The following is a 23,076-nucleotide window of genomic DNA, read 5'->3' on the forward strand; positions in this document are numbered from 1 at the left end:
GGCAGGCAGACGGAAGAACAGAATGCCCCTTGTTACAGAGTATGAAGAGAGTGACCTATGTCACTGGCCAAGAGCGAGAGAAATGGTGGGAAAACTGGAATGCCCACGGCCTCTGATAAGATATGAGACTGCAGTACAAGTGCTTTTTCACTAGCAGTTGGAGGGTGGGGGTTGGGGGAAGGCAGGGAACCTAGGGCTAGAAGAGGAATAGCCCTCCTGTTCTAACATGCTGGGGATGGACTCTTGAAACCAACTATAATATCTGTACTGGCAGTGGCCTTGGAGCCAGTCTGTGTGAGTGCATTTAAACCTGCACTCTGCAGCCCACATGCTGCAAATCATGGCTGCAAATCATGGCTGCCAATGCTGCCTGGCTTTGTCTCTGTGCCCTGGAAAGACTGAACTTGTGGAAAGACTGAACTTCCAGTAGGGCCTGCAGAAGGAGAGGAGGAGAAGGGCCTGGGAGAAAATTTACAGTGTACATTTCCAAGGCAAAACCTTCCCTTTTACCTTTGGGGAGTTGGGTGGCAATCAGGTCAGGGACTGAGATGCCAAGGATACTTATAACACTTTCTTCTCACCTCTCATTTCAGTCATGCTGTTTTACAGTTCACAAAGCTTTCCAACTTGCATCTCCCATTTGATTGTCTACAATATCCTGTATGGTTGGTGCACACAAAATAGACATATGGGTGCAGTGAGGCACTCCAATTTACAAATAGGGAAATGGAGATTATCCAAGCGCAAATACTGAACGAGAAGACAAAAAACCAGGTTTTCCAACTGCAACTCAGCTCTCCAGGTCCCCATCTGTGCTGGCCCAAGTGCTTATGGAATCCCACGTGTTACAGGCGTTTTCCTCTCCTTCCAGTCGTATTTAGCCTTGGCCTCCGCCTGCTTGAAGGCTCTTCCTTTCCCCCTCACTAAAAATGCCATTGCTCAGAAAGGACCCCCCCAACTCTTGCCTGCCCTGCTGGGCCCTTCAAATAACTAGACCTCCTTCCTGAATCCCTAAGGAGGTCTGTTTTCTTGAACTTTATAAGAAAAATCATGATTCCAGGGAGATTAGCATTCCAAGGAAAGCCTGCCAAGGCAGAGAGAACAATGGTATTCACAGTTAGACTGACCTGGGTTCTAATATCAGCTTTACGGACTCCCAGGTGTAAACCTGGGCAAGTTACTTCAGTTCCCTGAGTCTCAATTCCCTCATCTATAAGATGGGGTTTTGTCTAGTTTAAATGGGATCCATAACACTGTTGGTTCTTAATATGTTGATTTCCCTTCCTGTTTCACCATCTGCAGTCTTCCTTCTAAGATTCCCTGGACTTCCGTCTTCACACAGCCCCACTCTAATCACTCCGTCCTCACCTCCATTGATGATTACATTCTGCAGGACTGATAAAACCACAGGATTTTCTGAAGCTGACTCTGGGCTTGGTAGGTCACAATCAAGACTGAAATCAGGAAAAGTCTCTAAGGGCTATGAAGTCACGTTAAGAGAGGTTATGGGAGAAGGGGTTTAGTTGCCAGGTCCAGAATACCCCCCAGCAGAAAGCAGCTGGCAGAAGCCAGAAGGAATTGAGCATGCTTTGCTTTATTCATGGCAAATGATCCCACCCTGTCTCATGGCAGCTCCAGGAAAGCAAGTTCAATTCTCCTCCCAGTAGAAAAGGCTGCCTATGACAGTCTCTTAGGCATGGAGTAGAAGAGTAATTATCTGTAAGTTACCTGTACTAAGGGTAAAAATAAGCTCCAAACTTGTTACCTTGTATCTTGGCCCAAGTTTGCCCAGAGTTTGCCTAGGCACTCTCACTCACCAGTACCAAGGCTGAGCTCAGCCAGCAATTTCCTCTTTTGCGTTACAGGGTCAGCACCAACTGTCTCAGGGAAGAGGGCTCACCTATAACAGAGAGAAATCAGTCAGGGTCTTGCTCAGAACAGGCATGAACTTAGGTCAATGAAGGCATGCAAAGTTCCTGCCCTTACATGTCTTACATCCTAGCAAAAGATAGGGTAATAAGTAAATACATAGTTTCAGGTTGTGCTATAAAGAAAAATAAGCAGAGTCCGGAACGAATGACGAGAATGAGGTCTATTTTAGATAAATCCGTCAAGGAAGACTTCTCCAAGAAGCAATTGCTAGACAGAGACCTGAATAAAGTAAGGGGGTTAAGACCTGCAAAGATCAGAGGGAAGAGTGTTTCAGAGAAGGGAAATAAGTGCAAAAGCCCTGAGGCAACAATAGGCAAGAGTAAGCTTGTTATGCTAAAGAACAAGAAAGTCAACATAGAATACAGAGGTGGGAAGAATGAGGTTCCTCCAGGCTTCAGTAACCTGGAACCCAGCTGGGACAAACTTTCAAGCACTCTGAGATTGATTTCAGGTTTCTCTGCTCACCTCCTCCTCTGCTGGGTAAGGGACAGAGAAACTCCTATATATTTCTTGGAATGTGGAGTAAAGAGAAAACAGAGAAACTCCTATGTATTACTTGGAATGTGGGGTAGAAATGACTGGGGTAAGGAGAATAGTAGCACATGCCAGGCACCGTTGTAAACCCTTTATTTGTATTAACTCATTTAATCTTTACAAACTCTTGTAAGGTTGGTGTGTTATTACATTTCCCCATTTTACTAATGGGGAAACAGACAGAGAAGTTAAGTAAATTTGCCCCAAGTCACACAGCTAATAGATGGTAGACCTGGGACTTTTAACCCTGGAAGTCCAACCTCCAGGGCTTGCCTTCTTAACCACACACTATACCATTTCTCAAAAACAGAAGAAAAAACACAGGAAACGCATTCTCTAGTCCTAGCTGACATGGCTCACAGCCCCCATTTATACCCAAGTCTGAGATCCTCTCCATTTACTTGCAGTCCAAGTTTTTTACTGAATACCAGTTGAATGACTCCCAAGTCCTTCAGCCAGGTGGTTCCAGAGGATACTGTAATCACAAAGCTATGATGATAACCACGACAACAATAGCCATTTAATAGCCACTAACATTTAATGCACACTTTGAAATAGACTAGGTACTGGGCTAAGCACCTTACATGTACTATTTTATTTCAGAGAAGGAATGACAGTTGCTCTAAGACCTGGGTAGAGGGATCTGTGGGGGGCTCCACCCCTGAACAAAGCAGCAAACACAAGGAACTAAAGGATCCCTGTAGGGCAGGGTCAAAGCACAAAGGCAGATGTACTAATGGGTGGGTGGTAAAGGAAAGGACTGTCAGCACCTCCAATTAACATGTCAACAAGCTGAACTCATCTTCTATTTCCCAGCCCCCATGTTTCACCAACAATTCTCCGATGTACATTTTTTTTAACATCTTTATTGGAGTATAATTGCTTTACAATGGTGTGTTAGTTTCTGCTGTATAACAAAGTGAATCAGCTATATGTATACATATATCCCCATATCCCCTCCCTCTTGCGTCTCCCTCCCACCCTCCCCATCTCACCCCTCTAGGTCATCACAAAGCACTGAGCTGATCTCCCTGTGCTATGCGGCTGCTTCCCACTAGCTATTTACATTTGGTAGTGTATATATGTCAATGCTACTCTCTCACCGAGTACATATTTAGACTTCAAAATGTTCACTCATGCTCTCCAACCCCTTCTTCCCTCATTCCCACAATTGCCAAGTCCTTGTAGGGTTTTGTTTTTGTTTTTGTTTTCAGTCTCTAACAGCTCTACATCCAAATCATCTTCTTTATTCCCTACTGTGTCAACTTCCTCTTGGTTCAGGATGTCATTATCTCCTGCCTGCACTGCTGGAATAATTCTTAGAATTTATTGACATTACAAGGACAGGCTGTTACAGCAGCCTCTTCCCTGGTCTCTCTTTCACTAGTCTCCCCCGATCCTTCCTGTTCCAATCTATTGAGCCCACACTGCCAGACTAATGTTCCTAATGCCACTCCCCTGCTCAAAAAAATGTCATGGCTCCCAATCACCTCAGCCTTGCTCTCTAGACTCTCATACCATGGGTCTGGTCATCATCTACCTTACCTCTACTGTGGGCTTTCCAGCTCCCATACTTTTATCCATGTTGTTGCCTCACCTGGAACGCCTGCCTTCATTTGTACATATTCAAATCCTTCTTAATCTTCAAGGCCTAGCAATTCAGTGAAGTTATCCTGAACCCTTTCTTACCTCTCTGTCATGTTCTTGAAGCATCTCTGGCTGTGACTACTACCTGGCTCTGGCCTCACCATCCACTAAGGCTTCAGAACACTTCCCCTGTTGTTCTTCCTTGTAAAGATTCCTACTGCTTCCAGACAAGGAAAACCTAGTCAGTTAAGATTTCTGTTCGAATTCCTACTACATACATATGTTTATTTATTTATTTATTCATTCATTTATTTATGGCTGCATTGGGTCTTTGCTGCTGCGTGGGGTTCATTCATTCATTCATGTATTTATTTATGGTTGCGTTGGGTCTTTGCTGCTACACGGGGGCTTTCTCTATTTGCAGCGAGCAGGGGCTGCTCTTCGTTGTGGAGCAGATGCTCTAGGCGCATGGGCTTCAGTAGTTGTGGCGTGAGGGCTCAGTAGTTGTGGCTCACAGGCTCTAGAGCGTAGGTTCACTAGTTGTGGCACACCGGCTTAGTTGCTCCGCAACATGTGGGATCTTCCTGGACCAGGGCTCAAACCCGTGTCCCATGCACTGGCAGGCGGATTCTTAACCACTGTGCCACCAGGGTACCAGGGTAGTCCCCTACTACTCTTATCTTACTCTAAATCTATCTCCTAGCAAGAGACCTGAGTTTTAATCTGAGCCTCAGATTCCTTAACTACAAAATGGGGATACAATTCCCATCCAGCCTACAATATAGGGATTTTGTAAGAATCAATGTGACAACAGGAGAGGAAAGGGGAAGGGTTGAGATGGGAGACCCAGCCAAATCTTTAACAGCTCTTTTTGTCAGCTGCAAAACCCCAAGTCTTCTACCCAATTAATCGAAAACAATTCCTGGGCCTTCTTAGCCATGGTCACAACTCTGGGTTAGGGGTTATAGAGGATCCAGGGATGAATGAGAACAAATCTTATCCTTAGGCTCCTGGCAAGAACTGCGGAGTAAAGTCCTAGTAGGACTGTGTCAGCTTCCTACAAAGGATGACTAAGAATATTAGACAGACTATGGAAAACAGTATGGAGATTCCTTTAAAAACTAAAAACAGAGTTACCATATGATCCAGCAATCCCACTCCTGGGCATATTATCTGGAGAAAACTCTATTCGTAAACATACATGCACCCCAATGTTCACAACAGCACTATTTACAATACCCAAGACATGGTAGTAACCTAAATGTCCACCAACAGATGAATGGATAAAGATGTGGTGTGTACATACATACATACACACACACACACTCACACACACACACACACACACACAAAAAAACATTACTCAGCCCTAAAAAAGAATGAAACAGGGCTTCCCTGGTGGTGCAGTGGTTGGGAGTCCACCTACCAATGCAGGGGACACAGGTTCAAGCCCTGGTCCAGGAAGATCCCACATGCCACGGAGCAACTAAGCCCGTGTGCCACAACTACTTAGCCTGCGCTCTAGAGCCCACGAGCCACAACTACTGAGCCAGCATGCCACAACTGCTGAAGCCCCGCAATGAGAAGCCTGTGCACCGCAAGGAAGAGTGGCCCCCACTCACTGCAACTAGAGAAAGCCTACGCCCAGCAAAGGAAACCCAACATAGCCAATAAATAAATAAAAGAATGAAACAATACCATTTGCACCAACATGGATGGACCTGGAAACTATCATACTAAATGAAATAAGTCAGAAAGAGAAAGACAAATACCATATGATATCACTTATATGTGGAATCTAAAATATGATACAAATGAATATTTACAAAATAGAAACAGACTCAGAGACACAGAAAACAACTTATGGTTACCAAAGAGGGAGGGAGGTGGGAGAGGGATAAATTAGGAGTTTGGGATTAGCAGATACAAACTACATATAAAATAAACAACAAGGACCTACTATATAGCACAGGGACCTATATTCAATATCCTGTAATAAACCATACTGGAAAAGAATAGGAAAAAGAATGCGCGTGCGCACGCGCACACACACACACACACACACACACACACACACACACACAACCGAATCACTTTGTTGTACACCGGAAACTAACACAACATTGTAAATCAACTATACTTCAATTTTTTTAAAAATTTGAAAAAAAAGAACATTAGGCAGGACCTAACAGTTTCAAAAGTGCTATGTATTATAAAAGTGGAAAAAGAAACCAGTCTGGGGCTTCCCTGGTGGCGCAGTGGTTAAGAATCCACCTGCCAATGCAGGAGACACGGGTTTGAGCCCTGGTCCGGGAAGATACCACATGCCGTGGAGCAATTAAGCCCGTGTGCCACAACTACTGAGCCTGCGCTCTACAGCTCATGAGCCACAACTACTGAGCCCGTGTGCCACAACTACTGAAGCCCGCGTGCCTAGAGCCCGTGCTCCACAACAAGAGAAGCCACCACAATGAGAAGCCTACGCACCGCAACAAAGAGTAGCCCCCACTCGCGGCAACTAGAGAAAGTCCGTGCGCAGCAACAAAGACCCAATGCAGCCAAAAATAAATTAATTTAAAAAAAAAAAGAAAGAAAGAAAGAAATCAGTCTGACTAGAAGTGGCCTCAGAAGCTTCATTAGAGCAAGGGCTTAGGTCAGGCCTTGATGCAGGGTGACAGGAAGATGTGGGCTACTATGCACCAGGCACTGGGCTAGGTGTTATGCTGGTAACTCTTGTAATACCCTGTGAAGCAAGTGATGGCATGCCCATTTTATAGCCAAGGTAACTGAAGATGGGGAGGAGGCTAAGTGTGTCATTCAAGGTCAAACAGCTGGTAAGTAGCAGAGCTAAGATTTGAACCTAGGTCTGCTTTACTCCAAAGCCTAATGTGCTTGCTTACTTACTTCATGGTCTGCCTTACTCATTATGTAGCAGCATGAAAAGGGACCAGATAAACTCTGAAGTTCTTTCTACCTGAAAAATCCAATGACTTGAATGGGGGTTGGGGAGAGAAGAGAGGAGCGAAGAGGAGGTTTACTGCTGCTATGTCTTTCCCATAAGACTGTGACCTTACGGCAGGTTTAGGGTCTTTTTAACTAAAATGCCCAAGTATCTGACACAGCCTGGCACGTAGGAGACATTAAGTATTTAGGGAACCTGTGAGTGAATAAAACACCAGCCCTATCAACCTTTGTTCTAAGGTCTAGAAGTAAGGTCCAAGATCTCAAGCTCCATGTTCTGACTCTCAGCCCCAATATCTATATCAACTACCTACCTACTAGTCTCTCAGCTGAAGGTACCCTTTTCCCATTCTTGTTTTCAGGAGTTAGGGAAGAGATGAGAAGAGAAAAGGATAAGAAAGGAAGTTAGGTGGTTAACAGATAAAAGAGAGGTAGAAGAAAGGGGTGAAAGGAGAGAAGGTAAGGAAGGAAACAAAAAGGAAGGGGGTGCCAGGGCAGGATTAAAATGTCTGACACCTAGACTTTGAGAAAAGTTTATTTTTCCTTCTGATTCCAGAAACAAAATTGTTTTTGTTTTTTTTTAAGAGCAGTAGTAGGAATTCCTCTTTATATATTTTTAAATGGAAGGAAATTGCTTGTCCAAATCCCAGACTAAATCTGTCAGCAGGAGGTAAAGTGAAATTCCTCAGGGTTCCCATCCTCAGTTCTCACCACCTTCCTGCCCCAGCCTAACCCTTGCTCACCTGGTTTAGGCTGAGGCCTGCAGAGATCAGAAGACATGAAGGTTCTTCCTCTATTCCTCTGCTCCTTCTACAAAGGTTGCTCCAGGCTAATAAGCCCTGATATACATATTATATACAGGTATCTCTCTTTCTTACTAAATCAACAGAGAGAGCCCTGGGCTAAGAGAAAACCTAAAGGCTAGTTCCGGTTCTACCTATAATGCACTGTGTGACCTTGTCAAGTCATTTCACCTTCCTGGACCTTTTTTCCATATCTGTAAAATGAGGGTGATAGTATCTACTATCCTGGAGGATTTTTTGACGGATCAAACAAGATTGTCAAGAAACAGTTTAACTGTTTAAATCTATTTAGTTTGATATAAAGGTAAAGAAGGAATGAGGGGATGGTCTCTTTAAAAAATGAAATAAAATAAAAAGAGGGCTGTACCACCTTTCACTTGAAGAGATCTGCTCTGAGTGAAAAGACTTAGGAAGAGCTGTGGCAGAGACTGTCACTGTCTGCACCTCCATCAAGACAGTAAAGCACCAACTGAGACTGAAAAAGCTCAAGAGCTACATGTATGCAAATACCAACAGTTCCAAGTACAAAGAAGGTAAGAACGAGTAGAAGTCACATATTACTCAGGGAAAGTAACAAAAAGTAGTAATGACCAATTTAGTGGTGAAGAGCTCAGGCTCTAGAATCACACACCTGGGTTTGAATCCCAGCTCTGTCTCTTGCTAGCTTTGTGACCTTAGGCAACGTATTTACCTTCTGTGCCTCAGTTTCCTACATTTGTTTTAAAAGGTTCCTGCTTCATAAATGTGTTATTGGGAGAAATAAATTAAATAGCATGGGAAAGCCCTTACCTCAGGGCCTGGCATAAGTGACTTAATGATAGATATTATTTTTCCATTTAAATACCACAAAGGATGAATCAAGCAATAAAAAAGGCCTAGGAGAGGGCTTCCCTGGTGGCGCAGCGGTTGGGAGTCTGCCTGCCGATGCAGGGGACATGGGTTCCTGCCCCGGTCCGGGAAGATCCCACATGCCGCGGAGCGGCTGGGCCCGTGAGCCATGGTCGCTGAGCCTGCGCGTCTGGAGCCTGTGCTCCGCAACGGGAGAGGCCACAATAGTGAGAAGCCCGCGTACCGCAAAAAAAGAAAAAAAAAAGGCCTAGGAGAAAAGAAAGAAATGTACATTTGCTATTATCTTATTATGTACCATTAAGATCCAAAGCCTTAATTATTCTCATTTATTCCTAATAACCTCTTGAAATCCATAGAATTATCCCCATCTTACAGGAGGAAACTGAGCCTCAGAGAAGTAATTTGTCTAAAACCACACAGCAGGGAAAAAGAACTTATTTCAATAGGTCTGACTGCAAAACTGTGTTCTTTCTACTACATATATACCTTGCACTTTCTCATGCTCAAAAATAAGGCGTCCCCCACATACCAAAATAGGCTGCAATAATGAAGTGTCAGGGAATGGACCAACTTCTCCCATTTTGTACTCAATGAAGCAACTTTTGGTTTTGTATGCCTGGGGAAAAGATGGGCAGGGGTGAAATGCAAGTGCACCATCAAGTTCCAGAGTTGCAGACTGGACGTACTAGGCCTTCCCAAGGGGCTCTCACATTTGTCGCAGTAAAAGAGGAGACAGGGCCTTTTGCCAAACTGAATACCACACCCTAAATGACAAGATGTTCTACTGTTGTAACAAACAGGCAAAAAGTCATGAGAGGTGCCAGGGCAGAACTCAAATACCTGATCAAAACACCTTATACTGGGAGGGAATACAATGCTACGTATGAACACTTTTGCAAGAGTCAGCATGTACTGTGTCCTGAGTGTGCACACTGTCCCTATTTCTGGGAAGCACTTTACTATGGCCCAGATGACTGGAAGTTCACTTTTAAGACAAGCACTCCTTCCCTTGGGCCAGACTATTATTTTGGCGCATTCCATTAAAAAATAATAATAATTAAAAAAAAAAAAAAGGGAACAGGTTCTTACAGGAGTATATGGAAACCAGGAATCTAGGACTGGTAAGTAGGGGAAAGAAGCCAGGAAGTAAATTAAGAAAAATCTGAGAGAAGAACTGGGGCCTGGATATCAAAAGCTTTGGGTAGGGTGGGGAACCAAGCAAAAGACCTAAGACAAGAGAAAGGGAGTGCTTCAGGGGGCTAAGAAGATATTTTGATAGAAGAAATTATTTCCTACATTTGTAAAACAAATTTTTAAAAAAAATAGTACGTCCCAGGGACTTCCCTGGTGGCACAACAGTTAAGAATCCACCTGCCAATGCAGGGGACACGGGTTCGAGACCTAGTTCAGGAAGATCCCGCATGCCACGGAGCAACTAAGCCCACGCACCACAACTACTGAGCCTGTGCTCTAGAGCCTGCGAGCCACAACTACTGAGCCCATGTGCCACAACTACTAAAGCCCGCACACCTAGAGCCCGTGCTCCGCAACAAGAGAAGACACTGCATGAGAAGCCTGCGCACCACAACGAAGTGTAGCCCCCACTTGTTGCAACTAGAGAAAGCCCACGCACAGCAACAAAGACCCAACGCAGCCAAAAATAAATAAAAATAAATTAATTAAAAAAAAAATAGTACGTCCCTATAAAACCTCTGGTGTTTAGAGTAGAGCAATCTCCAGGGCATACAGGAAGACTGACTGAAAGAGGTGTTTCTTTTTCTTTTTATTGTTTTTTTGGCTGTGTCGCATCTTACTTGTGGCACGCGGGATCTTTCATTGCAGTGCGCGGGCTCCAGAGCACGCAGGCTCTCTAGTTGAGGTACATGAGCTCAGTAGTTGCGGCACGCAGGCTTAGTTGCCCCATGGCATGTGGGATCTCAGTTCCCTGTCCAGGGACTGAACCCGTGTCCCCTGCATTGTAAGGCAGATTCTTTACCACTGGACCACCAGGGTAGTCCCTGAAAGAGGTGTTTCTAAAGTGATATCTTCCTCAGGAGAGCGGAAGGAAAATAGAAGCTAGGTTCTCTAGGCCTCCGGGGTGACAACTGAGGCAGGAGTGAGCAGCCACAGGACATACTCTTAGCATAACAGCTCCAGGTTCAATCAGGCAGGGCTCACCTGCAGGCAGTCTCAGACCCGTTTCTGCTACAGTCAGCACTTGAAGATGCACAACTGCTCATAGACAGTAGGGAGTATAAGACTGGCCATAGAGCAAATAGTCCTTGTCCCAGGAGTCACGCTTGCCAATCTGTTTCAGTTCTGTCCAGCTTGCCCCCTAACCTCTTGGCCTCGAAACTCTAACTGCTTCAATCTTCGTGAGGCCTGCTTTTCCCAGCCTGGATCAAACACCATGGTCCTGCAGTTCTAGACTCCTTCCAGTCACAAGAATACCTGACCTTGACTCTTATGAGTGGCTCTATTGTGTGTTGCCTATGCCCTGGCATAATAAACCAACTGGCTGTGTTGCCATGGGGGTTAAAAAAATTACCTCACAACATAATAAAAATGCAGCCAAGTCACAAAATGACTCAGTAAAACCCACTTCTACTCCCCAACAAAGACAGGTGTCAGGATGCCCAGCATATCACAAAAAGAGGCCCTGGAGTGCAGCTGCCTTCTTAATGACAGGTGACATTAGCACTCCTGAGCCCAATCCATGTCCATGTATGAGAACACTATACATGCCAAAAATAGATGAAACTCAATCCAGGCAGTCTCTAGGCTGCCTGGAAGAATGTCCAGAGAATACAACAGACCTGCAAGACAACCATTCTTGCCTCTGCCTTTTCTGGGCAGCTAACAGCATTTCTCCTTCCTCAGCTGAAGCTGCCTCCAGTTTCCCCCTTCTCCTTCCCTGAAAGACCAACCCCGAAGGAATCCTCAAGGGAGGCACAAGTAATTACTGTTTTCTTTTCTCCATGCTAATGAGACAGTTGGAAGGTTCCCCTTCCCCCTCTTGAGCTGGAAGCGAGAATCTAAGGCTTTATAATCTGTAACCAACACACCAAAGCTGGGGTCAGACAGTGCTCTGCAACTGAACTGTACAGAAGATGGCTTTTTGTCCCTGATGAGACCAGAGCTGGAAGAGGCCCCACCATTTTACAGAAGGAGTGGTAAGACCAGAGTGAGAGGATCTGTCCAAAGTCACAGAAGGAAGGCAGTGGCAGGGCCAGAATCAGTCTCCTTACTCCCAATCAGGGCACTGCCCACATCATCCCATCCCACATTCTGTACTAGACTTCCTCTAGTACAGAATAAATTTGGAGGTGTCATCAGTGTACCTGGAAACTGGAACTACAAATTTCAAGTTTACATACCAGTTTTTGAATAGGTATTTAAAAAGCAATGACAATGCTCTGCAGAAGTGGACTCAGTCCCAGAACTGGGGTTCTGGGGCAGAAAGCCAGGATCTGAGAGACAATGCCAATTTTACCCCAAAATTTAAATCACAAGTAGATGGTCAGGCAAAAACCAACCTGTTAATTTTAGTTGGGATTCAGCTCGGTTACGTGAAGACTGTAGATACCAAGGGTGGGGCCAGAACTAGCCTTAAGAATGAATTTCAGGTCTGGCATATAAAAGACCACTTTAGTATAGAACACTAGGACCTCATATTTCACAGATGAAGAAATCGAATCTAGCACTATTTTTTTTTTTCATACATGTGTTGTTTAGAAGGCACCCAGTCTCAGGTGTTTTTGTTCTAGCAGCCCAAACGGACTAAGACACATGGCTTTATCCTAAATGTCAGAGGACTGTCTGCTAAGGAGACTGACCAGTGATTACCTTACTTAATTTTCTGGCCAACTGTCCATGTCATTGCTTCTTATCTCAGGGTAATCAGAGTTTTGTCCAGAAAACTAATTTTGGGGGGAACTTCTCTCTTTCGCTTGGTGGGGAGTATTTGTCCTCATTTTTATTGGGGTTACCCCATTTATCTGTTTTTATCTCATCTTTCAGGAATTCCTCATTGTTTCATCTATTGGGAGTATTTCTCCTAGTCTTCCAACTATGTCACAGATCTCTAGCAGACGATCACTCATGCCAAAATCCGAATCTAGAAACTGGATTAAGACAATTTCGTAGTTTAAATAACAACACCAAAAGGGAGACATGTCTTTAAAAAGAATTTAACAGGGCTTCCCTGGTGGCGCAGTGGTTGAGAGTCTGCCTGCTGATGCAGGGGACGCGGGTTCGTGCCCCGGTCTGGGAGGATCCCACATGCCGCAGAGCGGCTGGGCCCGTGAGCCATGGCCGCTGAGCCTGCGCGTCCGGAGCCTGTGCTCTGCAGCGGGAGAGGCCACGGCAGTGAGAGGCCCGCGTACCGCAAAAAAAAAAAAAAAAAAAAAAAGAATTTAACAACCGACAGATATTTGCAAAATCTCAGTTCAGTACTTTATACAATGGTTATCCTTCAAAACATACAAACTGGGATCTGCCATAACTTGTGCTGTGATATCCCCAAGTGACATCTCCCCTTGTTGCAGGAAAGACAGTGGGGCACGAGAGGATGCTCTCGTCCCAGGTCTTAGGCGAGTCCCTGGGATGGCCGCTGAGTGTGGGTTCTTGAACAGGAAAGAATTCAAGAGCAAGCCAAACTAAAATGAAAGATGGTTTACTCAGGGAGAAACAAGATTCCACAGACAAGAGTGTGGGCCATCTCAGAAGGTGAGAAAGGCCTCGAATCTAGCACTATTGGGGGCATCACAGGGAAAAAGACCCAGGGTGAAGCAGCAGACTGAAGGATGCTATGGCTCAGAGCTAGCCATGACCTGCCTGCCTAGCCATGGTCAGAGAAAAAGGAAGACAGAGCCTCTGGGAAAAGGAGCCAGCATATGCAAAGGCTGTGCTGAGAAGAAAATGGTTCAAGTTTTTAAACTGGACTAATTTGTAGAATCTAACACAATTTTTAAATCTTTTTTATTTTTTTAACCTGAAGACAGAACGTCAGCCTCTAAAATCTCTTCCCTTCCCTCTCACTTCTATCCTAGCTCTATCACTTCAGGTTGGAGTCAGCAACTCAAATCCAGTCCTCAAACAATTCTGACTCCAGGCAGGAAATATTTAAAATAGTCTTCACCCTAATTCCCATCTTCTACCCATACGGCCTGGATGTCAACCCTTCCTCTCTGTTCTCCTCTACTACAGAGTTGATTGTGGGGTTCCTTGTAGTATTCCAGGATATTGCCACTGCTGACCACCAGGCTTCAACTTCTAGAGGGCACAAAATCATGTACTGTATTCTACAAATGGCCCCAGGTCCATGTGAGAACACCTGCCTCAGGTCACCTGCCTAACACCTCAAGCCCTCCTAAGACTAAAGCCCAGCTCTGAATCCAAGACTAAGCCTTCCCACCAGTGTCCATTCCTCAAAGACTTCCTGCCAGCCTAGACTTATTCTTGAGTTTGCCACTCTCTCCATCCTTCTGCAGGGAAGGCAGCATGGTATAGTAGAAATACCACGCATACAGATCTGGGTTTGGGCCCTGGATCTGGCCACCTAAACTGGGTATCCTTAAGCATTATGATTTACCTGCTCCCCTATATCCTCTTAAGAGCTTTGATTACTGTCTGTTTTTTCCACCACTCTCCCCTATGGGAAGAGGGAATATTTAGGTATTTCCCTGTATCCTCAATGAGTCAGTCTCTGTCTACTGAATGATCCTCTAAAACTAAGTTCCCACATCTGTAAAATGATATCTGTGATGATATCACCTGTCTCAGAGTTATGAGATAAAGGAACACAAAAAATGTAAATTGCCTGGATCAGTGCCTGGCCTTTATTCTTATACTCTATCAAGGATATCAGGGCCAAACGTTTACCTGTACTGAACTAGACTGTCCATCCTAGAGACACCATGCCTGCTGAACCCTAGGGTCAGCTGGACCTGACCTCCAGTGTCTGTTCCACTCCAGTAATTAGACTGAGTGCCAGTTCCTAGAACCTTGCCAGTAAAAACAGCTAGAGATATGACTATTCTCCTCACAGTCAAAGGCAGTGAATTTGAAGCAAATGACGTACGTATATACACAAATACTCTAGATTGATTCAAGGAGGGGGGAACACAGGATAAAAGGAAAAAAAGGGAAGAGGCTGTGCTCTGAAGTTGAGGTCTTAAAGAAGAAAGCCCAGATCCTAAGAGGTAGCTAAAGTCATATGAAGGGCCAGGAACATGAAACAAATTTGGCTGAGGTCACACAGTAAACTAAAGGAAGAAATGAGTTTGGAACCCACCACTGCGGTCTCCCATCTAGTGATTTTTCCTATCCTCCAGGGTAGATGCACAACATTCTAGGAAAAAGGGAGTGAGTCATAAGGGATTCAGTGTAGTGGCAGGGAGAGACGCATAAGGGATATCATGTGGTACTTTCATAGTTTCCTGCTTTGAAAGGTGACTGAGAAAGAAATCAATCCAGCCTTTAGTTTTGCAGGGGGCGAATATGCTCTGGAAGTTAAAGGGCAGAAATAAACTCAATCTGGCCAGAACAAGTGCCAGCAGTTAGGGAAGGGGAAGGGCACAGGATGTCCTCAAACTATCATGAGCCCTTCTCCCACAACACCAGTGGCTCCAGGAGATCAAAACCCTCTGCCCACCAATCCCCAACTTCACAACTCAAAACTGTAAATTATGTTCCAGGTTTTCTAGGATATCTGTCCTTTCCAACAGCGAGCGGGCCCTCAGATTTATAAAATGGGGGGGTGCAGTATAGAGAAGTAGCAGAAGAAGAGTTCTGTGCCATGAGGAAAAATGATTCTTTTCTTTGTTCTATTCACAATATTCACCTGAACTTCTGGGAAAGTAAGTGATTTGCCCAAGGTCACACAGCTAATAAGGGCAAATCAGGACTTGCCTGCATCCTGTGTCCTTTGTGATATGGTGGCTTTCAGCAAATTTGACCTTTACAAAGTTTTGAAAGGTAGGTAGGGCAGGTGTTCTCTGTTAAATCATGCTGTCCCTTCTTCTGAAAAGTCTCATTTGACACCTCCAATTCATTTCCGGCTTAGTCCTGACATTTATCTCCTCTTCCAGAACTTTCATAATTGCCTTCTAACTCAGAGGTCAGCAAACTTTTTCTGTATAGGGCCAGCAGTCTCTGTAGTATTCAACTTTGCCAAGGTAATATGAAAGCAGTCATAGAGGAACAAATGAGTGTGGCTGTATTCCAGTACAACTTTACAGCAGACTGATTCAGCCCACAGGCCAGTTTGCCTGACATCTGTTCTAACTAATCTCCTGTCTCCAATCACCTTGTCCCTCAATCCACCACACACACTCATTTCACGATCCTACACCCTCAATGGATCCCCTTTGCCTACAGGATAGTTTAAACTCTACGTCATCCTCTATCATATGCTTCCCTGCACACTGTACTCCATCACAGCAGGCTGTCACCTGGCAACTTCTTACCTTCCACCATGCTCCTCCCTAACAGCTGCAATGCCCTTCTCCATTCCTCTGCCAATATTACCTATTTCAGGGACAAGCTCAAATGCCAACACCTGTGAGAAGTCTTTTCTGGCTCTGCCTTACATAATTAGTCACTATATGGCTATCCCTCACCCACTACTGTCTCCCTACTCCCCCCACAATTCTAAGCTTCTCAGGGGCATGGAGTGTGTCTTATTCAACTCTGTATCCCTTGCAGTACCTAACATAACACCCAGCGTCCACTGACTGAACAGGCTTCTGGGCTAAGAGAAAGTCATTCGAACATGGGAATCTTTGGTTCTAACAGAACCGTGAGATGACTCACAGCATCCACAGAGCCTTCAGGCTGCTTCAGGGGCTGCCTGCCTCCCTCCCTCCCCATCATGTTCCCTGTCTGGCCAGGTAACTAGTTAAGGTAGGGGCCAAGACCAGGCATTTCATTAGGTGGCTTCTAGCCTATGCTGATACATGTGAAGAGAAGAGGGATCCTATTTTCAGAGCTTCTGGTCCCTGACCTCAAACTGTATCCTTAATACTAGCCATAAATTGATCCCAGATACAGATTTAGCCCTAGATCAGCAGACAGCCTTCTAACAAGTGCAGATCCCCCAAAGACAGGAGATTTCACCCCGGGAAAGGCTCAGGGCATTCAATCCAACCTCAACTGAAGTGAGAACTCAAAGGTATGTGGTAAAAATCATCAGAAGCATCTTCTCTGGATACAAAGGGACCTCTACTGAGATTAAGGGGTCCTGAACAAGCCTGTAGCCTACAAGTAAGACTATCCTAGCCTGAGAAAGCTGTGAGGTCAAAGACTAAATTGCTAATGGGGAAAAACAAAACAAACATACAAAAGAATTTTTCTCCTAAGCCCAGAACAGAACAACATTCCATCTGGGTAAGTAAGCTTGTCACAGGCATGGGGTACTTAGCATATCTGCCATTCCAGGATTACAGCTGTCAAGTTTTAATTAGGGTAATTAGAGTTAAAAATGTAATTTCATTTCAGGGATACTTTGAACAGATTCCATTAATTTCTTTTTTAAAGGAAAGGAGGGCAAGGCAAGCAGAGGATTTTGCCATCAGAGAAGCAAAGCCCTGTGCCTGAGCCAAAGAACTTTCAAACCACTGCCAAGAACCCCCAGCATCTCTGCAGGCTTGGCCCAGAGTGCAGAGGGCTGCTGCTCTTCAGCTTTCCTCCCTAGTTTCCTCCCTGAAACTAAGTTTCAGTCAGCATCTGCTAATAAATCCACCTTCTTCTCCCTACCTGCTCCTGTGTTACTACCATTCAGTGACTACTATTACAGCCTTAGGGCTGTAATAGTGAGGGGCAAGGGCTGTCAATCTGATTGGCTACATGTTAGGGACTACTCTAATGTCCACCCCTTTATCAACTGTTCCTGGACACATCTTTATGCTTTCCTTTGTGCTAGTTCCCTGGTCTGGAGTGCCCTCCTTGCCTTGCCTGCCTCTACTCTTATCACTCTTCCTTCAAAGCCAGATCAAAGTTATCTCCCCCAGAAAAACCCACTTCCATGCCTCTGTGATCCCAGAGAATCCTGCGTATGCTTAAGGCCATACAGAATACTATGGTCTGTTTCCCTGTTTGACTCTGATGTTAGATTGTGAGGTCTTTCAGGGCAGGGACTGGGTCTTTATCAAGGAATCCTTAGCTAGCACTAGCGCAAGCCCTGACACATAGGAGATACTCAACAAATATTTGTTGAATGACCAGCTGTAGGGGGAATTTGGTCTGAGCACACTGGTAGCTGAGCACATTAAGCCCTCGGGTTCTACAACGCATAGAAATATCTGGTCGTGAGCCCCTTCCCCCTCCTTGCATAGGGCCAGTTCAAAAACCTGACTCAGCCCTCCCACTGATCCCAAATGATGATTGATCTCTCCCACCAGAGACTGCTCATTCCTTAGGGACCTTGGAAAGGAGATGAGAAAGCCAAAGCAAGCAGAGCATCTCCCCCCATCCTCCTCAACCACTGGTTTTAAGGGATTTCCTCCAGTCTTTGAAGGGTTCCAGGGAGAAGGCCTCAGCTCCAGTTCAGTCTGTAGAAGGGTAAGGGATGGCCCTGGTTTTTTTTTTAAAAAAAAAAAAAGGGACTTCCCTGGCCGTCCAGTGGTTAAGACTCTAAGCTTCCAATGCAGGGGGCACAGGTTCGATCCTTAGTTGGGGAACCAAGATTCCACATGCCATGTGGCGGGTCCAAAAAAAAAAAGAAAATTCTGAACAGAAAAAGATTCCAAATTAAAAAAAAAAAGTTCATTGGCTTGGAATCAAAGTGTTACAAATGCTCAGAAATGCTGTAGTGCAGTACAACAGAGAACACGCTATGTGACATAGGGCAGCCAAGTCACTTCACTTCTCTGAGCTCCAGTTTCCTTTTCAACCTATCCCGGTAAGTTGTTAGGGGAAATGAACATACAAAGAGGCTTAACCCAATATTAACACTAAATGATGCTGCCATCTGAGGAGGGGGCCTGTATTATGTACCTAGCACTATATTATATATGAGTTTATAAAGGTGAGGAAAACATATCGATTTCATAAGTAATCAGATTCTCCCCAGCTAGGAGTACTCCTCCAGCTTCCTCCCAGGCTCCCCAGGCCTGGCTGCAGGCCCATATCGATCCACTTCTAATTAGGAACTGTGGCAGTGCTTCTGACAGAAGGTCAGGGCCCAGGCTGCCTCTGCTGGCCTCTGGCCAAAGCCTGAAATGCCTTGGCCAGGGTAGACAGAGAATGGACACTTTTATGGTAGAAAAGTATCCCAGATTGAACTCATCATAAAGCAGCATAAAATTTTAGAGCTGAAAAGGTCCTTTATGAGCATGAGCTTTGTTGTATTACAGTTGAGAAAGCTAAGGTCCAAAAAAAGATAACTTGTCCAAGGTGGTACAGAAAGATAACGCAGATCTTCTCACTTCTAGTTCTTTCCTCCACATCAGTATTTCCTAACCTGGCTACACAACAGAAGGACTCTGGGAACTTGTTAAAAGTACAGTCTTCCAGGCCCCACCCTAGAAAGTCTGATTTGGAACATCTACAGTGGCTCTGGCTCTTTTGCCAGTATATGATCACCTTCCAATAGAAGTGAACCCTGAAATCACAGGATCCAGTTTGGAACTAGGTTCAAATACACCTTGGCTCATAACAGTGCCATTTAGAAGCAATCCGCTATTGTTTGAGCCAGCCCTCCCCCACCTCCACAATAACAGAGTTACTCTAGAGGCCTTAGTCAAAGGATCTGTCATAAATGGTTCAGACTTCCTAATGATCTGCTAGCTTGGCTGTCGACAAAGACATTTCCTTTCAAAACTAGTCTGAAACTAAAATGTCTCTATGAAAATTAGAAATAATTAAGGAGGGAGATTTAAGGAATTGTGGGAGATGGTGTGGTATTGAGTGTATGGGACTGGGGCATGGGCAGATGTGTCTGTATGTAGGGGAGTACTTGTGTGGATACGTAAGGGAGAGGACAGTGTGGTGTCTGTAAGACAGGCTTGCAGATACTTTCATGGCACACACAATTCTGTGTATCTAGGTAGAAAACAGTGGGACAAGGGTATAGGAGGATAAATGTGTGGGTATAAGGTGTAAGGGAGATAAGTATTGGTGTGTATGGAACAGAAGAAATATGTGCACCTTTGTAACTCAGTTGTGTGTGTATGTGTTGCAAAGCATACAAACATGTAGGGACAGAAGGGAGTGTGTATGTGTCTGTGTGACCCAGAGACCTGTATGCATGAGAAAACAGACCAATGAGCATTTCTGACTCAACCAGCCCTAGCTTTGCCTGAAGGCTCACACCACTCAAGGGCAGGCCTGTCTGCAGAAATTTCTCATTACAATTGACATTTTGACAACTACTAAAAAAAATAAGATGATAACAACACCCCCACCATAGTGGGAGGTTAAAGAAAAGTCAATGCCAATAAAACATAAGAGACAGATGAGAAGCAATTATGCCATGATTACTTCTCAGCTTCACAAGAGGAGGTGGTATTTGGAGTTAAATACTGTGTAGCTGATTCACATCTCAACCCAAAGGCCTGGATTTCCTGGGTTGCCTGGGGAAGAGGGCAAGAAAGAAGGAATTAGGTAGAGAAATGTAAACAATAAAGCTAAAAAAACAAAAAACTGGAGCATTGGGGGGACTTCCCTGGTGGCACAGTGGATAAGAATCCACCTGCCAATGCAGGGGACACGGATTCAAGCCCTAGTCCGGGAAGATCCCACATGCCATGAAGCAACTAAGCCTGTGCGTCACAGCTACTGAGTCTCTGCTCTAGAGCCCATGAGCCACAATTACTGAGCCTGCGTGCCACAACTACTGAGCCCGCGTGCCACAACTACTGAAGCCCGCACGCCTAGAGCCCATGCTCAGCAACAGGAGAAGCCACTGCAAGGAGAAGCCCAGGCATTGCAACGAAGAGTAGCCCCCGCATGCCACAACTAGAGGAAGCCCACGTGCAGCAATGAAGACCCAGCACAGACAAAAAAAAATTACAAAAAAGAACAAAAAACTGGAGCATTGGGAAGACGAAATAAAGGGAAAGGACTGAGAAGAAATCAACAGTAAAAGACAAGTGGGTCACGAGAGAGGGAAGGAAAGAACAGAAAGAAAAAAGGTAGAAAAGACGGGAGAAAAGAGATTTTCCTTTAGGTTGGCCTAAAAATTTAGCACACATTCTAGAAAGAATTCTAGCTTAGGGCAAGAGTAAATTAGTAGGTGGGGCCTGACCTCTGTACTTTCTCATTGCTTTTACTCTAACCATTCCCTCCACCTGGAATGTTCTTCTCACCATCTTTGCCAACTGAACTTCCCCTAAATCTCAAAAGAAATATTCAAATACTACCAGCTTCTAGAAGCTTCCGAGATTTCTCTCAGAAGTTATCTCCAAGAACTTCCATAAGCTGCCAGAGCACTTTATCATATTGCACCTATAGTATTCGGTCAACCGAATACCACAGGTTATCTATGTACATATATTTCTGTCATTCATTCTGCAAGTACTATTTGTGCCAGGCCTGTTACAGAGACACATGGGAAACAGAGATAAACAGCACACTGTGTCTTGGTTCACAAGGTCTCAATTTCAGGAATGAAAGCAGATTCAGGTGTGATACAGCACCAGAGTACAACTACAGAAGTAGAAGCAAAGTAGAAAGAAGATCAAAATTAATTCTGCTCATGGAGTGATCAGGGAAAGCTTCACTGAAGAGGTAGCATTTGAACTGGTATGAAAAGATGAGTAAGAGTTTGTCAGGTAAAGACAACAAGGAGCCAAAAGAGTTTCTACTCAGAAGGAATAGTCAAAACAAAGCCATTCTACTGAACAGGAGCACAGGGAACAGTGGGTGTTAAACACTGTGCTGCTGGCAGAAGGCAGCAAAGTGAAGTGGCACCAGACTATATGAGCCTTATAGTCAAGTCCATAGTTGAGATTTTATCCTTTCCAACCTGGGGTGGAGGTGGGGAAGGAGAAGGGACATTTTAAATACATATAATCTCCTTTATTTAGTTGCCCTACTTTAGAGCAAGTCCTCTCAAAACTCCTGGAAACCAGGTCCAATCCCAGGCTCTGCCTACTGCAGTGGCATCACAAGAATTTCGCATGCAGGAGAAGGGCAACAGTGAGAGAAAAAGAAAGGACGGGGGTGGGGGGTACAGAAGGGAGGTAGCAGGGTTCAAGGAGGAAGGAGCTGAAAGGGAAGAAAAAGAAGAGGAAAAGAAGAGGCAAGGAAGTCACAGGAGGGAACAGATCTATCTTGGCACTGAGGCTCTTTGCTGCTGAGCTGTCCTCTACATCTTTCTAGGTAGAAAGAATAAGGTCAATATGATGCTAGTCACAGAAATAGACCCTTTGCACCAAGATGAGGCTGAGCATATTACTGCCACCTCAACCTCCCTTTGCTTAGGATGATAGGGCTGTACTAAGAAGTGGATTTTGCCCAGCTTTACCAACCATCCCAAAGTATGCCAGAAGCCCCTAGCCCCATGCCCTAAGAGCATGAGGCAGGAGCACCAAACAAAAGTCTAGCGTTTGAAGCAGGGGCCTGCCCAAGACCTAAGGCTGCTGCTTAGGTTCCTAGAGGAAAGCTCTGTTACCTTCTCTGGACTTTATTTCAATCTGCAAAACAACGGGAGTAAATGTGATGCTCTCTAAGGGCTAAGATACTACAGAAGCTGCTATCCACAGAGAATGGTATTTAACGTGGGAATTTTCCTAACCTATCAAGTCTTAACTTCATTCTTTCCACTCCGACCTATGGCCAGTTTGAAGCCAAGAAGCCAGACTCAGAATGGAAGCCAACCCTGACACTATCATCCATTTGGCTCTGTCCAAAGTCTTGTTCTTGCCCAGACCTGTTTATCTCATAGGTCACAAATGGATGCTTAGGCCCAAGGATGTGTTTTGTCTGACTCACACATTTGTTTAAAAAACAAACAAACCTGAGTTAACTGCCAACATTTAAAATCAGACCTCTTTTTTCTAATTAGATTTCTAGCTTCTCTTAAATATATCAGAGATCTGGCAACACTAGACCCTCTGGGGTAAAGGTTAAAGGGCCTATTATAATCCTGTAATTTATTTGACACCTTCTCATTTTATCTAAAAAATTTATGCTTATTATCCATTCCATAACATGACTTAATGTAAGAGTAAACTTTTAAACTACTAGTAATAATATTTAAACTAATCCAACTACAAAAAAAAGATTTGAGTACACTTCAGGAAGGTATATGGTTTATCCTGTGATTTCATGTGTCCCAGTCTGAGAACTCCAACATAGTTTATCCGTTCACTCGAAAAATACTTAGGTCCTGTGGTAAGTGCTGAGAAAACATTAATTAACAAGACAGATGTGGATCCTGCCTTGGTGGAGCTCATGGTCCAGTGGG

General features: G+C 44.6%; 1 protein-coding gene across 5 annotated transcripts in view; it reads right to left on the reverse strand.

The window, feature by feature from the left end:
• Positions 1–23,076, reverse strand: part of RALY (RALY heterogeneous nuclear ribonucleoprotein) — an 86,473-nt gene that overhangs the window by 47,844 nt on the left and 15,553 nt on the right. For all 5 annotated transcript variants that reach the window (XM_032604668.1, XM_032604671.1, XM_032604669.1 and 2 more), the window contains exon 2: positions 1,818–1,900. The gene's annotated coding sequence lies outside the window, so the exon portion shown is untranslated. The remainder of the gene's footprint in view (positions 1–1,817; positions 1,901–23,076) is intronic.

Source organism: Phocoena sinus, chromosome 15 (genome assembly GCF_008692025.1).
Source record: "Phocoena sinus isolate mPhoSin1 chromosome 15, mPhoSin1.pri, whole genome shotgun sequence".
Classification (NCBI taxonomy): domain Eukaryota; kingdom Metazoa; phylum Chordata; class Mammalia; order Artiodactyla; family Phocoenidae; genus Phocoena; species Phocoena sinus.